This window comes from Microcaecilia unicolor, chromosome 9, assembly GCF_901765095.1.
Source record: "Microcaecilia unicolor chromosome 9, aMicUni1.1, whole genome shotgun sequence".
Classification (NCBI taxonomy): Eukaryota; Metazoa; Chordata; class Amphibia; order Gymnophiona; family Siphonopidae; genus Microcaecilia; species Microcaecilia unicolor.
The window spans coordinates 150,745,225-150,763,117 of record NC_044039.1 but is presented as its reverse complement, the minus strand read 5'-3'; the positions used below and the strand labels follow the sequence as shown (position 1 = coordinate 150,763,117).

The 17,893-nt window shown below is 45.6% G+C and overlaps 1 protein-coding gene across 1 annotated transcript in view; it reads left to right on the top strand.

The window, feature by feature from the left end:
• Positions 1-390: 390 nt before the first annotated feature.
• LOC115477891 (serine/threonine-protein kinase PAK 6-like) overlaps positions 391-17,893 on the top strand; it is an 86,857-nt gene continuing 69,354 nt past the window's right edge. The window contains 2 exon segments of the mRNA XM_030215020.1: positions 391-485; positions 12,456-12,542. The gene's annotated coding sequence lies outside the window, so the exon portion shown is untranslated.

Sequence of the window (17,893 nt, the reverse complement as noted above, 5' to 3'; positions counted from 1 at the left end):
TTCAGATGGCGAAAAGTCAGGCTTTCGCTTGAAGGAAGAAGATCTAGAACAGGAGGAGGCTGTTCCCGCCCCTCGGCACAATATGAAACAAGGAGGCAAGTGAAGCGCTGCTATTCCTGTCTTCACAGCGCTTCACCCGCGTTAATGACGTCACCAGCGGCTCCCCTGGCAACTGGCTACCATCAGAGCATCGCCAGGCAACCTGCGAGTCAGCGGGCGCCAAGCTTGAATCACTGGCATTTTAATGAGACCCTCCCCACGCCCCCTCCCTTGCTAAAGAATGAAGCTGCTCAGGAGGTAGAGGCGAGCGCCCTGCCGCGACCCCCACCCATCCCTCCCTCCCTCCCTTGAAATGGCCGCGGAGAGATCATGTATCTGAGCTTAGAGGTGGCTCCCGCAGGTGAAACCAACCCCAGCTCCGGTCTCCCGCCGGGTCCTTCATCCAGCTGCCCAGACAACCGGGGCAGGCTGCACCCTGCGCTCTGGTAATGTTCTCTGGGTACTGGAGAAAGGGCATGGGGGGGGGGGGGGGGGGACGATGATACGTCAATGTAATACTATCTATGTACTAGAGAATGGGGGTCTCATATGGGTGTAATGCTGGTTATGTACAGCAGGACAGGTGTCTGATACGTGTATGATGTCTCTATGTATTGGGAAAAGAAGGTGATACGAGTATCTATGTACTGGAGAAAGGGGGTGTCTGAATCGGGTGTAATGTTGGCTATGTACTGCAGGACGGGTGTCTGTACTTGAGTAATGTTCTCTATATATTGGGGGGAAGTGGGGGGTCTGATAGGGGTGTAATGTTTATCATCCTCACTTTAATATTCCCTTATCTCTTGTTTGTCTGTCCTAATTAGATTGTAAGCTCTGTCGAGCAGGGACTGTCTCTTCATGTTCAAGTGTACAGCGCTGCGTATGTCTAGTAGCGCTTTAGAAATGATTAGTAGTAGTAGTACTGTTGGGGAACGGAAGTCCGATATGGATGTAATGCTGTCTATGTACCGGAGGAGGGGTGTACGATGTGTGTAATGCTCTCTGTCTACTGCAGGACGGGTGTCTAATACGGGTGTAGTGTTCTCTATATACTTGAAAAAGGAGGTTCTGATAAGGATGTAATGTTCTCTATGTAGGGGAGGGGGTTGATAGAGTTGCAATATAGTCCATTAAGTACTGGAGGAGGAGGAGGAGGAGGAGGTAGGTGTAATGCTCTCTCTCTACCGGAGGATGGGTGTCTGATAAGGGCTTAATGTTTTCTATGTACTGGGAAAAAAGGTGTCTCATACGGATGTAATTTACTGCTCTGTGTACTGGAAGACGGATGTCTGATACGGGCATGTTGTTCTCTATGTACTGGGACCATAGGAGCCGGCTTTGTGGTTGCTGTGGGTGCTTAAGCACCCCCCCCCCCCAATATTGAGAAAATTCCTTGTATATGTCCAGGGAGGAGTTATTTCCACTGGGCTTAGCACCCCCAATAATTTTGAAAGGTTGGCTCATGGGACAAGGGGGGTGTCTGATACCTGTGTATGGAGGAGCAGGTATTCTAGTACGGGTGGTAGTGCTGTCTTATGTACTGAAGAAAGGAAGCGGGGGAGGAAGGTGTAATGCTATCTATATATTAGAAACAGTGTGTGTATGTGCAGCCGGGGGAGGGGTCTCATGAGAGAGTAATGCTTTTTTGATAGGGTTGCAGGAGTAATAACTGTGCGTTGCTCTGTATAGAGAGGAGGGATGTCTGATACAGATCTGGAGGCTACACCGCTGGTTACTGGGGTCTTCCTTGGTGTGTCTATCTAATGCTCTGTGACAGGTGGATATTACCGGAAGCTTTCACGGCTCTCTTTTACTGAACTTGCTAGACTGTGGTCAAAGGTGAGGCTGCACGTCTGGGACTATTGGAAGTGGGAAGAGCCAGAGGACGAGGACTGCTCACTTTGGACACCTCGCGGCCGTAATGCTCTGGGAACTGTGCAGGCAGGAAGAACAATAAGGCTTATCACCCAGTACTTTCCTCGCCCTTAATTGTCTTGTCTGTCTGTCTGTATTTTTAGATTGTAAGCTCTATCGAGCAGGGACTGTCTCTCTGTGTCAGGTGTTCAGCGCTGCGTGCGTCTGGTAGCGCTATACAAATGACTGACCAGGGACAATTTATACGTTCTCCATCTTTGTCTTCCCGTGTTTTGTTCGCAGATAGCAAACGCGTCTTTGCATATATAATCTATTTACGCCTGTCTCTGCATTCGCTCGTTTACTCCACCGCTTGGACTTGTGACAAGGATTTTGTATTTGTGCTAGGAAGTAGTGAAAGCAGACGAAAACCAAGGCATGAAGTGTTCATCGAACTGTCCAAACACACACAGTGCTTTCTCGGTTTCTCCTGGAGGTGTCAGTCGCTCTTCATGAAACAGACAGCGGCAGAACAGAAGTATTAAAATTTCGCATTTTCCATGTACGAAGTTTGTGCCTGATGGAAAAAGAATTAGCTCTCTGTTTAGTCAGGTTAGTGCGTTAAAGCTACACCTGACGAGCTAACAAATCGTTGAAGGGAAAATAACCTGCTGGCTGAAATAGGGTCAAGCTCTAAACACCTAATACTGTTTCTTAACACTATTGTTACCTCTCTTGGTCTTATTCTTAATTCACCTTTCCTTTATTAGAATTATTTTCTTTTTCTATGTCCCTTCACTTTCCTTGTTGTAAAGGAGTGCACTTTTTAATATAGCCAGGTTCCCTGGTTGTAAAATATGTTTCCCCCTGAGTTCACCTCAGTTTTGTTTTATAAGCAGGGTGTGTCCATTGAGCTCTAAGAAGCAGCAGCCTAGAAGCACCCCAATCTACTTAGATTAGAAGGAGATTTTAAGAAAGCTAAATAGTAATTAAGCTGTAATATAATAGAAGTCTTATAGTACATATAAATGTTGTCAACTGTGTTCCAGAATGGCTCTGGAGTGGGAGCCTTGTATGAGGTAATTTTCTGGGCAGAGCTAGGTCACCCTTACTCCACCCCTTGTCACTGTACATAAGTACATAAGTATTGCCACACTGGGACAGACCAAAGGTCCATCAAGCCCAGTATCCTGTTTCCAACAGTGGCCAATCCAGGTCACAAATACCTGGCAAGATCCCAGAAAAGCTCACTACATTTTATGATGCTTATCCCAGAAATAAGAAGTAGATTTTCCCAAATCAATTTAATAATGGTCTATGGACTTTTCGTTTAGGAAGTGGCCCAGACCCTTTTTAAACCCTGCTAAGCTAACCGCCTTTACCACATTCTCTGGCAACAAATTCCAGAGTTTAATTACACTTTGAGTGAAGAAACAATTTCTCCAATTTGTATTAAATTTACTACTTTGTAGCTTCATCGCACGCCCCTAGTCCTAGTATTTTTGGAAAGAGTAAACAAACGATTCATGTCTACCCGTTCCACTCCACTCATTATTTTATAGATCTCTATCATATCTCCCCTCAGCCGTCTCTTCTGCAAGCTGAAGAGCCCTAGACAGCCTTTCCTCATAGGGAAGTCATCCCATCCCCTTTATCTTTTTTTCACCCTTCTCTGTAGCTTTTCTAATTCCACTATATCTTTTTTGAGATGTGGCGACCAGAATTGAACACAGTATTCGAGGTGCGGTCACACCATGGACTGATACAAAGGCATTATAATGTTCTCACTTTTGTTTTCCATTCCTTTCCTAATAATACCTAACATTCTATTTGCTTTCTTAGCTTCCGCAGCACACTGAGCAGAGCATTTCAACGTATCATCAACAACGACACTGAGATCCCTCTCTTGGTCGATGGCTCCTAATGTGGAATCTTGCATTACGTAGCTATAATTCGGGTTCCTCTTTCCCATATGCATCACTTTGCACTTGCTCACATTAAACGTCATCTGCCATTTAGACGCCCAGTCTCGTAAGGTCCTCTTGTAATTTTTCACAATCCTCTTGCGATTTAACAACTTTTAATAACTTTGTGTCATCGGCAAATTTAATTACCTCACTAGTTACTCCCATCTCTAAATCATTTATAAATATGTTAAAAAGCAGCGGTCCCAGCGCAGTCCCCTGAGGAAACCCACTATCTACCCTTCTCCATTGAGAATACTGACCAATTATCCCTACTCTCTGTTTTCTATCTTTTAACCAGTTTTTAATCCACAATAGAACACTACCTCCTATCCCATGACGCTCCAATTTCCTCTGGAGTCTTTCATGAGGTACTTTGTCAAACGCCTTCTGAAAATCCAGATACACAATATCAACCGGCTCGCCTTTATCCACATGTTTGTTCACCCCTTCAAAGAAATGTAATAGATTGGTGAGGCAAGATTTCCCTTCACTAAATTCATGCTAGTTTTGTCTCATTAATCCATGCTTTTGAATATGCTCTGTAATTTTGTTCTTTATAATAGTCTCTACCATTTTGCCCGGCACCGACATCAGGCTCACTGGTCTATAATTTCCCGGATCCCCTCTGGAACCTTTTTTAAATATTATCATTACATGGGCTACCCTCCAATCTTCCGGTACCACGCTCGATTTTAAAGATAATTTACATATTACTAACAATAGTTCAGCTAGTTCATTTTTCAGTTCTATCAGTACTCTGGGATGAATACCATCCGGTCCAGGAGATTTTGCTACTCTTCAATTTGTCAAATTGCCCCATTACATCCTCTAGATTTATAGAGATTTCATTCAGTTTCTCCAACTCATCAGCTTTGAATGCCATTTCTGGCACCGGTATTACTCCCAAATCTTCCTCGTTGAAGACCAAAGCAAAGAATTCATTTAATCTCTCCACTATGGCTTTGTCTTCCCTAATCGCCCCTTTTACCCCTCGGTCATCTAGCGGTCCAACCGATTCTTTTGCCGGCTTCTTGCTTTTAACATACCTAAAAAACTTTTTGCTATGTCTCTAATGCAATTTTTTTTTTCAAAGTCCCTCTTTGTCTTCCTTATCAGCGATTTCCATTTGACTTGACATTCCTTATGCTGTTTCTTGTTATTTTCAGTTGGTTCCTTCTTCCATTTTCTGAAGGACTTTCTTTTAGCTCTAATATCTTCCTTCACCTCATTTTTTAACCATGCCGGCTGTCGTTTGGTCTTCCTTCCTCCTTTTTTAATACACAGAATATATTTGGCCAGGGCTTCCAGGAAGGTATTTTTGAACAACATCCATGCTTGATGTAAATTTTTGACCCTCACAGCTGCTCCTCTAAGTTTTTTTTTTCACCGTTCTTCTAATTTTATCATAGTCTCCTCTTTGAAAGTTAAACGCTAACGTATTTGATTTCCTATGTATACTTACTTCAAAGCTAATATCAAATCTGATCATATTATGATCACTGTTATCAAGCGGCCCCATCACCATTGCCTCCCGCACCAGATCATGCTCTCCGCTAAGGACTAGGTCTAGAATTTTTTCTTTCTCTTGTCGGCTCCTGTACCAGCTGCTCCATAAAGCAATCCTTGATTTTGTCAAGGAAGTTTACCTCCCTAGCATGCCCCGATGTTACATTTACCCAGTCAATATTGGGGTAATTGAAATCACCCATTATTATTGTGTTGCCCAGTTTGTTAGTCTCCGTAATTTCTGTTAACATTTCTACATCCGTCTGTTCATCCTGGCCAGGTGGACAGTAGTACACTCCTATCGCTATCCTTTTCCCCTTTACACATGAAATTTCAATCCACAGGGATTCCAAGATGTGTTTTGTTTCCTGTAGAATTTTCAATCTATTATATTCAAGGTCTTCCTTAACATACAATGCTACCCTTGCACCAATTCTATCCACCCTATCACTATGTTATAATTTGTACCCCGGTATGACAGTGTCCCACTGGTTATCCTCCTTCCACCAGACCTCAGAGATTCCTATTATATCTAATTTTTCATTTAGTGCATCTTATTTCTTAATCTTCTGGCATTTGCATATAGACATTTCAAACTATGTTTGTTGTTCCTATTTACATCATGCTCAGTACTTGACTGTATTCAATTGCCATCTTTTGTCTGATTTTCATTTTTATTTAAGGACACCTGATCTACTACGGTCTCTTTTGCAACCTCACTATTGGGATACCCTATCTTCCCTGTTTTGGTGATATCTTTAAAAGATACCTTATTCCGAATCATGTGCTTTTGAGCGACTGTTGGCTTTCCCCCAGTCTCTAGTTTAAAAGCTGCTCTATCTCCTTTTTAAACACTGATGCCAGCAGCCTGGTCTCACCCTGGTTAAAGTGGAGCCCATCCTTTCGGAATAGGCTCCCCCTTCTCCAGAATGTTGCCCAGTTCCTAACAAATCTAAAACCCTCCTCCCTGCACCAATGTCTCATCCACACATTGAGACTCAAGAGCTCTGCCAGTCTCTTGGGCCCTGCGGTGGAACGGGGAGCACTTCAGAAAATGCTACCCTAGAGGTTCTGGATTTGAGCTTTCTACCTAAGAGCCTAAATTTGGCTTCCAGAACCTCTCTCCCACATTTTCCTATGTCATTGGTACCCACATGTACCAAGACAGCCGGCTCCTCCCCAGCACTATCTAAAATCCTGAGTCACTTTAGTACTAACCCAGCATCGAAAGAGCCAGGAACAGACAGGGGCAATGGAACACTTTTATGGAAGGGGATTGGAGGCGAAACAAAGCAATCTCTGTCCCATTCTCCAGCCTAGTCTACATATTAGTATAAGTACATAAGTACATAAGTAGTGCCATACTGGGAAAGACCAAAGGTCCATCTAGCCCAGCATCCTGTCACCGACAGTGGCCAATCCAGGTCAAGGGCACCTGGCACGCTCCCCAAACGTAAAAACATTCCAGACAAGTTATACCTAAAAATGCGGAATTTTTCCAAGTCCATTTAATAGCGGTCTATGGACTTGTCCTTTAGGAATCTATCTAACCCCTTTTTAAACTCCGTCAAGCTAACCGCCCGTACCACGTTCTCCGGCAACGAATTCCAGAGTCTAATTACACGTTGGGTGAAGAAAAATTTTCTCCGATTCGTTTTAAATTTACCACACTGTAGCTTCAACTCATGCCCTCTAGTCCTAGTATTTTTGGATAGCGTGAACAGTCGCTTCACATCCACCCGATCCATTCCACTCATTATTTTATACACTTCTATCATATCTCCCCTCAGCCGTCTCTTCTCCAAGCTGAAAAGCCCTAGCCTTCTCAGCCTCTCTTCATAGGAAAGTCGTCCCATCCCCACTATCATTTTCGTCGCCCTTCGCTGTACCTTTTCCAATTCTACTATATCTTTTTTGAGATACGGAGACCAGTACTGAACACAATACTCCAGGTGCGGTCGCACCATGGAGCGATACAACGGCATTATAACATCCGCACACCTGGACTCCATACCCTTCCTAATAACACCCAACATTCTATTCGCTTTCCTAGCCGCAGCAGCACACTGAGCAGAAGGTTTCAGCGTATCATCGACGACGACACCCAGATCCCTTTCTTGATCCGTAACTCCTAACGCGGAACCTTGCAAGACGTAGCTATAATTCGGGTTCCTCTTACCCACTTGCATCACTTTGCACTTGTCAACATTGAACTTCATCTGCCACTTGCACGCCCATTCTCCCAGTCTCGCAAGGTCCTCCTGTAATCGTTCACATTCCTCCTGCGACTTGACGACCCTGAATAATTTTGTGTCATCGGCGAATTTAATTACCTCACTAGTTATTCCCATCTCTAGGTCATTTATAAATACATTAAAAAGCAACGGACCCAGCACAGACCCCTGCGGGACCCCACTAACTACCCTCCTCCACTGAGAATACTGGCCACGCAATCCTACTCTCTGCTTCCTATCTTTCAACCAGTTCTTAATCCATAATAATACCCTACCTCCGATTCCATGACTCTGCAATTTCTTCAGGAGTCTTTCGTGCGGCACTTTGTCAAACGCCTTCTGAAAATCCAGATATACAATATCAACCGGCTCCCCATTGTCCACATGTTTGCTTACCCCCTCAAAAAAATGCATTAGATTGGTGAGGCAAGACTTCCCTTCACTAAATCCGTGCTGACTTTGTCTCATCAGTCCATGTTTTTGTATATGCTCTGCAATTTTATTCTTAATAATAGCCTCCACCATCTTGCCCGTATGTGCAGAATGTTCAGAGGGATCTAGGCGGGAAACAATGCATGTGCCAAAGATGTCTGCAAATTGTAATTAAATGCACTCAAACGGATGTTAATGAGGTCATAGTTTTCCCTCCCAATGCTCAGAGAACAGCACACAGAAATAAATGCTGCCCTTAACTCTGGAAACTTACAGCCAGCTTGGGGGTGTCATTGCAGTTTTTGAAGAGAGGATTTCTTCAGAATTTCTCACTTTAACCTACCATTTTTATCTTCTTATAGAAGTGGAAGGAAACCCGATAAACATTGATAGTGAGAAACAAATGTGTGTGAGTCTGAGCAAAGCAGAAAGTGCACACACATATCGATGCTGTTCTTCTGCACTTAAATATGAGTTTTTCAAGTGAACGACCACATAAACATACGTGCAGGACGTCAGACTCACAGAAACAGAAGCCTGTGCAGCCGCGTTGCTGATCTGCAAGGGCAGGCTTCTACATGGAATGTTACTAGTGGAATAGCAACATTGCATGTAGAATCTCAAATAGTAGCAACATTCCATGTAGAATCTTCAAATAGGGAAAGGGAAATGGGACTTGATATACTGCCTTTCTGAGGTTTTTTTTTTGCAACTACATTCAAAGCGGTTTACATATATTCAGGTACTAATTTTGTACCAGGGGCAATGGAGGGTTAAGTGACTTGCCCAGAGTCACAAGGAGCTGCAGTGGGAATCGAACCCAGTTCCCCAGGATCAAAGTCAGCTGCACTAACCACTAGGCTACTCCTCTACTCTAAGCCACATTGAGCCTACAAATAGGTCGGAAAATGTGGGCTATACATGTAACAAAGAAATAAATAATAATGGAATTGGAGCTGTGTCTCCATCTACTAGTATTTGTCATCTAGGTACAAAGCAGACTTCCCTGAAGGAGGCAGCAGCAGACTGGAGGTGTGTAGAAGTACGCAAGGGTTGGGTGTCAAAGGAAAGGCAGCAGGGAGCAGGAAGTAGGTGACTGAGAGTCCAGAGGGAGATGCACTATGCACTGAAAAAATAGAAGCTTGCAAGTGTGTGAATGTGTACAGAAAGGTGAAATAGCGATCCATGCAAAATGCTCACTTTAACTGCTTTCAGTGTGCTCGTTTCTGATTTATAGTGTACCCTGGATTCACTGTCATCAGGCATGTCCTTGTTACCGCAGTCGTTTGCCGTTTTTGTGAGACTTCTGAAGGGGTTTGTGTACAGGTGTTGGCTCTTGGATGGGCAGCAGCATCTTACATTCCCCAAATATTTATACTTTGGAAGAAAGGAAGGAGAGGGGAAATAGAATCAAGATATTTAAACATATTGGTGCAGATGAGTCTTTTTCAATTGAAAGGATGCTGTGGAATGAGGGGGCCTAGGATGAAGGTGAAAGGGGACAGACTGAGGAGTAACTTGAAGAAATACTTGTTTGTGGAAAGGGTGGTGAATTTGTGGAATGGTCTCCCAGTGGAGGTTGTGGAGACAATGTCTGCATCTGTATTCAAGAAAGCTTGGGATGAGTACATAGGATCTGTAAGGGAGAGCAAGGGATAGTAGAAGGTATGAATGGACAGACTGGACAGGCCATAGGTTCTCTATCTGCCTTCATTTTTCAATTTCTATGTTAGCCAGTGATCTGTTCAAAGTTTGGTCCAAAATGACCCAGCGAAGAAAGGAACTTCCTGTTTTAAAAAACAATAACTTTTGGATTTGGAACTGACCACCACTAGCGCCTGCCCCAACTTCCAACCCCTTCCACCCAATAGACTCACTTGTACCTGAAAACCAGCTTAACATCATTAGCATTGTAACAGAGTACCAGTGACACAAACTGGTAGTAAAGCCATTTGTACCTTATGTGAAAGGTTGCAATGAGAGCTAAACCCTTACTTACTGACTTACAAGCATCCCTAAATCAGCACTAAAAAACAAAAAAACCTGTCTGCTATTTTTAGATTATTGATGCATATTTTCTGGAGTACAATGTATTACATATCGTTGGCTCAAAAAAGAGAGGTTACATAGCACTCATTACAGACTCAGAAATACGTTCAACCAAAGAAAGTGGCAAAAGCAAGCTGTTACTGAGTATTTGGCATTCAATACACTGACGTTTGCAGGTGTAGTAAGCAGAACTGTCAACACGTAACGTCTCCATCAAAAGAGTGGTGACCTAGATATTTGTTTTGCAATAATGGACCCCTAACCACAGACTGGAAGAATCCTTTGAAAAAATACAGGCACTGTTTCCAAACTATGGAAGGTAGATAACAGTAAATTTCATTCAAAAAACTGAAGAGAAAATGGGGAATGAGCGAGAGCGAGCATATTCTGTGCCAAGATCCCAGGGAGTAGATATTTCACAAGAGGTTAGTGACCAAGAACTGTCATGAGTCATTCTGCCTTGGCCTGTAACACTTCCTAATCCCTAATTTCCTTTGCTTATTAAAACCGTGTCTATGTTTTTTTTCTATCACCTTAGGATGCCAAGAAGATTCCCATTTGTGAGCACGTAGAAGGCATCTCATACCATTTACCTGACAGAAAAATGTAATTAATATGAGAGAACTCTGACAGGTTCAGGTCATTTCAGTATTATAGCTAGCCTCATTATGAGAAATCTGCTGGGAGGGGTTTAACAAGGCATTGCCACATTGCAGGTTATCATTCTTTTCTACTTTCTGTAATTAAAGTGCATTCACTGGGTTCACTGATCATTACAGTATAGCTGTTAGGGTCCTCATTCTGACTGTACCACAGCCCAGATTTAAGAATGCATACTACCAAGCAGTACTACACTAAACTAAAATAAAAAGTGATTTGAATGTGACACTTGGTGGCTTCACTTTTCTACTGCATCCCACTGCCTAGTACCACACAACTGGACACTCAACAGCCTATCCTAAATGTAGAAGGTAGGGATGAGGAAGCTGCGAGGACAGGTGGTGTGTGCAGAGAATGGCAGGGAAAGGGGCAAATTGGTGTGTGCAAAGTGGCAGGCAGGAGGCAGCAGCAGCAGAAAGAACAGGTGGTGTGCAGAGAGTGGCTTGGAGAAGGGACAGGTGGTGTGCAGAGAGTGGCAGGCAGGAGGCAGCAGCAGAGAGGACAGGTGATCTACAGAGAGTGGCAGGGAGAAGGGACAAGTGGAGTGCAGAGAGTGGCAGGCAGGAGGCAGCAGAGAGGACAGGTGGTGTGCAGAGAGTGGCTTGGAGAAGGGACAGGTGGTGTGCAGAGAGTGGCAGGCAGGAGGCAGCAGCAGAGAGGACAGGTGATCTACAGAGAGTGGCAGGGAGAAGGGACAAGTGGAGTGCAGAGAGTGGCAGGCAGGAGGCAGCAGAGAGGACAGGTGGTGTGCAGAGAGTGGCTTGGAGAAGGGACAGGTGGTGTGCAGAGAGTGGCAGGCAGGAGGCAGCAGCAGAGAGGACAGGTGATCTACAGAGAGTGGCAGGGAGAAGGGACAAGTGGAGTGCAGAGAGTGGCAGGCAGGAGGCAGCAGCAGCAGCACAGAGGACCGATTGTGTGCAGAGAGTGGGCTTGGAGAAGGGACAGGTAGTGTGAGAGTGTGGAAGACAGGAGGTAGCAGAAGGACAGGTGATCTGCAGAGAGTGGTCGGGAGAAGGACAGGTGGTGTACAGAGAGTGGCAGGCAGGAGGCAGCAGAGAGGACAGGTGGTGTGCAGAGAGTGGCTTGGAGAAGGGACAGGTAGTGTGAGAGTGTGGAAGACAGGAGGTAGCAGAAGGACAGGTGATCTGCAGAGAGTGGTCGGGAGAAGGACAGGTGGTGTACAGAGAGTGGCAGGCAGGATGCAGCAGAGGGATAGGTGGTGTGTGCACAGTGTGGCAGGCAAAGAGCGGCAGGCAGGCAGGAGAAAGTAGTAGAAGAGGCGGTGGGTGCACAGAGTGATGAAATAGGTGAACAGATCATAGGTGGCAGGGGGAGGACATTGACAGTGCCTGAGTAAGAAGGCTGCATGTTGAGGCCTTCCCATATGTTTGCAGGGCGTAGCAGCAGCATGAAGATGACGTGTCTTTGTGTAGGGGATAACAGTGCTGAAATGGTGGGTGGGTGCCAAAGAGGCAGTGATGAGCCAAAGGAGTGTGAACACAATATGAGTGCAAAGGTCACACAGAGGAGGCAGAAGCCTGATAACAATGAGTATGTGAAGGATGGCTGCAAAGAAGTAACATCCTACAGCAGTGTGTGAGTATGTGTCAGGGGGAGGCAGAGGCAGGATCTTCCTTAAAGAGCTGTGTGTGGAAATTGCTGAGGTTTCTGCCTGAAGGCATGGACGTCACATTACATGTTTCCCTCTTCTTAGACAAGCAGCAGCCTGCGTTCAGACACAGAGAAGCAGAAACCGCAGTCACTTGAGAGTGGAAAGCAGCCTCTTCCCGCACCTCTGAAGGTAAGTGCAGCAGACAGGGTGTCTTGGGAATATGGGTCAGAAGGAGCCATAGTTAAAATAGATTGTGTTTGGAGTTGATCTTTTCTGACTATTCTTGGGGGGGGGGGGGGGGTTGACAGGGCCACTGAGAGACAAAGCAGGTCCCTGGACAATCTTAAGGGCCCACTGCCTCTGCCCCCCCCCCCTCATTTTTGTAAAAATTGAGGTTCCCTATGTACCTTTTAAAAAAGCACTTCTTTGCCGGTGGTGAACACGAACAGCCAGCAACTGATACACACTGTTCCCACTGGCTTTACAGCCTTCCCCCTCTGGCGTGTTCCCACCTATGCAGAAACAGGAACCTGCATCACAGGGAAGGCTGTGCAGCTGGTGTGAGCAGTGTGTATCTGTCACTGGCTGCTTGTGCTTGCTGCCAGCAAAGAACTGCTGTTTTAAAAGTTGCATTGGGGGGGGGGGGGCTTTGATTTTTACAAAACAAATTGATTCAAATTAATTTGCCAAACTTAATCAGTGAAACGATTCAAATCGGACAGCGCTAGCACCAGGCCCAGGGAATCTTGTCCCCCCTGCCCCCCTCTCAGTGGCCCTGGAGGATGGGAATTTGAAACAACCAATTAGAGCTTTGAATATTACTGCTGAGAGAGAGGACTGCCTTTCTTTTTTATGTTCAGCTGCATCACTTAACCTGAGGAAATGGTAGAGCTAAGGATACTTGAATCACCAAGACCATGTAGTCAAGATTTTATAATTCAGCAGACAGGGGACCTGGGGTCTTTAGCACTCGTCAGAAGCGGAGCCAGGTTGACAGCGCGGGAGGGGGGGTAGCGAGAGCGGACTTCCGCCGGCACACATTTTCAGTGCAACATGACGAGAGAAAATAGGCACCGGCGCTGGTAGAAATCCGTTCCCTGGTGGCCCACCTAGCTACGTCACTGCTCCCTTGATCTGATTTCCTGCTTTGGCTTCTTTGAAAAGTTGTTAAAGTTTTAGGGAATACAGTCAGTGAACCCTAACAGGGGTGTAGCGGGGGAGCAGTTGCTTCCCCAAACTGATTTTGAATGAGATGTCACCTATGTGGCTTGTCCCTTCTGCCTATTTTACAAAAGGTCTGCTCCCCATGAGGAGAAAACCTGGCTATGCTTCTGCCTCAAGGTTTTCTGTTTATATATAACACTCCCCCCTATGAGAACACAATTGTCCAGTGGAAACCTTGATCCCTATAAAACTTAGCAGTGTCTATGGAAATGGCAAATATATCAAAGCCTGCAGTCTCAGCCATATCTCAATTCAGATGTGGATATGTGACCTTGCAGTGCATTCAGATACTGCAGTGTGCTTAGCTTCCCTGTGGTCCACTCGGCTCTGTACAGGTCAGGCCCGTTTAATCCGACAGTGTCTGTTGCTATTTTGAGCCCAAATCAGTGAATCGATACAAATGAGTGATCCAGAAAATGTCCCCTTCACAAACATTTGTTATGGCAGTCAGCTTCTTCCATAAGCCCCACTATGTAACAGGCCCCGATCAACACACACCTGCCGCCTCCCCCAGGTTTGCAGCGGGTCAGTGAAGAGAGTTAGTAGCGCTGAGCCTGGGTCACTGGCAGTCACAGTTGTGACCCAAGGCGAGCAGAAGGGCCCCTAAACATAACTGTGCTGGATTAGGCGAGGCACGTTTACACTGCCAATTAATGCAGTAATTGCCCTGCACTGGAACACAGCAGCAATTTCCAGCTGATACCCGCCAGGAAGCGTGGCCAATTAACGGCAGGTTGCTCAAACAAGTCCATGTGTTGTGTTCATTAGAAGCAGCGGCTCGGGGCCTTGAAACTGTGGACTTGAGAAAAGGGGCCAGAAATAAAGACGGATACTTATGACTAGGTCAGGCTACGTGCAACTTTGTTGCCGTTTGCGCGAAATTCCGCAGATCTGCCGGACTGGAGAGGAGGGAGCGGAGCAGCCTGTCATCCGCCACACCCTTTGAAATCAAATTCAACAGCTAGGTGCAAACTGCACTGTACAAACATGTTAGCTCCCTCCCTTCCTCCCTCCGCGCCCAGAGTCTCCTTTACCTTGTCCTCGGCTCTGGCTTTCTCGCTCATCTCTCTGAGCCTCAAAGAATCCAGCGGGTGAGTTTGGAAGGGCATCAGATCGCCCTCTTTGTTTTGGCCTTTATTTGCCTTATGGCCAGTGATTTGGTTCTGACTGCTGGAAGGGTGCAGTGGGGTTACTAACTGGGGTAATGCATTCGCCGGTGTAATACCGAAAGGAATCTGCAGCTTCGGAAGGCAGTAATGGGGGTAAGGGGTAGAGTTGTTGTTTTTTTATTTGGGGGGGAGAGGCACGCTGGGTTTTTGGGGGGGAATTAAAAAATGTTTGGCCCACGTGTTTCCATTCCTGTATTGTGCCTGCTTTTTGAGCTGGCGAGGAGGAGGAACAAGGATGGGAGATTAATTGAAAGGTGCACGTGCAAGGATTGTATGTCTGAAGAGTTTCAGTGCGTCCATATGACAGCTCCTATGTTCTGTTCTCTCTTCCCTCCGCCCGCATTTTGCTGTGATAGGACCAAAGGTTGTAGTTAGCTGACTGCACAAGCCTGAGGGGCAAAGTTTGGGAAACCCCGTGTCAATTCATTTCCCATCCAAAACGGAAAGGTGTTTTCCAACCTTGTTTGTATATCTGTATTTTTTTTTTTTTAAGGGAGAATGTAAGAGGTATAAGAGGCCTGGGAATAATGAAAAAAGGGATGGAGGAGAAGGAGAATGACTCCTAAATTGGAAAAGAGGGGGAGAGTTATGGGATCTGAGCAAGGGGATCTGGGTTATGGAGAAGACAAGTGTTCCTCTTCTGGCTACAGTCCTTTTCTTCTTGTTTCTCCACCTCCACTCTAACTATTGGAGCTGGGACTGCCTTACCTATGACTCTTTCCCCCCCTCCCATTACCTTTTTTCAACATACCTTCCCTTCTCCCCCTTTAATAATATTCCTTGATATTCGCAAACATTATCAGCAAACAAATTGAACAGCACACCAATTGGAACTAAACAGTGGGCCGCAGCTTTGTTTATTAACAATTCTATGAAATGGTACCGAAGAATTCTGAACAGAAACACCCTGAGCAATGCTTCAATATTATGACAATCCCCTCCCCCTCCACACTACTCACTTTGTCAGCTAAGTAGCAAGTTCATCAACCGCTCCGTCTCTGACGATCTCCACTCCACCAGCCCCGCCTTGACAGCTATGGCCTTGGAACAATCATGGACCTCCATGCCCATTAACCAGGTCATGTGAGCCAGTATGATAATCAAATCTCGATCCCTACTTCTTGTTATGGCTCATCCCCCATAGCTTGGGTGTCTGCCACAGGGGCCAATGACCAAAGTTGGCCCCACACCCCAAAAGACTGAAAAGCTGCAGCCTAACGAACCATATCAGTAAAAAAACGCTCAATAAGTTCTTGCATATCATTGAGAAAAAAGGTCCATTCCAATATCAGATAAGTGAACTTTATCTTGCCTGAACACACCAGAACAGCATGTGGCAACCCAATCATGCCTGTTGGTACCCCCCCCCCCCCCCAATGCTACCAGCCAGCCCCAATCTGTCTGTTGATTTCAACCAAACCTCGTCTATTTTCTCACCATTAGGCGAGCAGGCCTAGGAATTATTATTATTATTTGTAGCATTTGTATCCCACATTTTCCCACCTATTTGCAGGCTCAATGTGGCTTACATTTGCCGTAGTGGCGATTGCCATTTCCGGACTACAGAGTTGCACATGGTTTTACATTCAAGTGCGTACATACATAGTAGAAGAATACATTGTGATCTTGCGTAGGTGTCAGCATTATGTTGTTGCTCAGATATCAACATTAGGGCGAGAGTGATAGTGTTTGGCAGTGAGGTTAGTCAGCATTATGTAATCGATTTTAGATTAGAAGTGATATTGTTTGTTCATTGAGAGCATTGAGGTTACTCGGTCGCGTGGTTAAGGTCGATCCAGTCTTATTCTTCATTCTTATTGTTTAGTAATTAGGAAGGTTGTTTATTGTATGCCTTCTTGAATAAGTCAGTTCCATAGTTGCATGCAAATGTAGGAAAAACTGGTTGCGTATATGGACTTGTATTTTAATCTTTTGCAATTGGGGTAGTGGAGGTTGAGGAATGTGCGTGCTGAGATCTTTTTGCGTTCCTAGCAGGTAGGTCTGTAAGGTCTGTCATATAGGCCGGAGCTTCCCCTTGTATAATTTTGTGGACCATGGTGCAGACTTTGAACACAATGCGTTCTTTTAATGGAAGCCAGTGTAGTTTTTCTCTTAAGGGTTTGGCGCTTTCATATTTTGCTTTCCCAAATACGAGTCTGGCTGCTGTATTTTGGGCTGTCAGACCAGACCACCAGGGAAGATGAGTACCATGTTAGTGTCTCTAAGTCTCTTTCCAGTCCAGCTGTCCACATCATTTTCTCTCAGGTGTCTGATCATCAAGTGTGGCAGTCAGAGCTTGGATTGCAGATTATACAAGAGCGGGAGCAGCTGGCACCACCTCATGCCTCACTCCTCGAGCCAGAAGATCTGTAGCCCCCAATGTGCCATGCCCAAATGGATACTGCCAGGTCAATGTGCAGCTCTGTGCCTGCCTGATGAATAAAAGAATGGCCAATAATCTATACAGAGCACACCCAACTAGCTGCATCTGGAAAAGTCAAGCAAGTCAAGGGGAGGTGGCAAGGATGAGCTGTCAAGGAATAGAGAGAGGACCCAAGCACCAGCACAAGAAAAGAGACGAGCAACAAGGCATGTGACTTGCAAGAGTCTGAGCCTGCTGAAATGTCCACCAACAGAGCTGAGATCATCCCCTCAGTCACAGCCCATCCTCCTTGCACATGGTTGCCACCGAAAAACAGAATCACCACCCTGTAGAGCTAGATAAGGACATTACTTGTTGGACTGAATATAATCTTGGAAGGCTCTGGAGGACCAGTGGCCTATACATTTAATGGCCTCATCCCCCAGTACTGCTGCACTGGTGCTCATTGCAGCACCAATTCAAAAGGAGTGCATGCCAAAACGTGGTGGATCTTCCCCTATTGCTAGGGTACTTCTGCAATACCACTGAAAACTAGTATCTGGTTAGGACCATCCCATCTGTGTGCACCAGGAGGGCCTAAGCCTCCCAGAGGGGGGAAGAGCCACTAAATAAGCAACCACATGACCAGCCAGGTAGATGGCAACACCCAGGACCCTATGTAGCACAACAGACCGATCCATTCCTGCCTGGTCAGTCTTGGAACGAACCAGGCGAATGTGCAAGGTATCAACTAAACCACTACATGCTCCCTCGGTAAACCACCT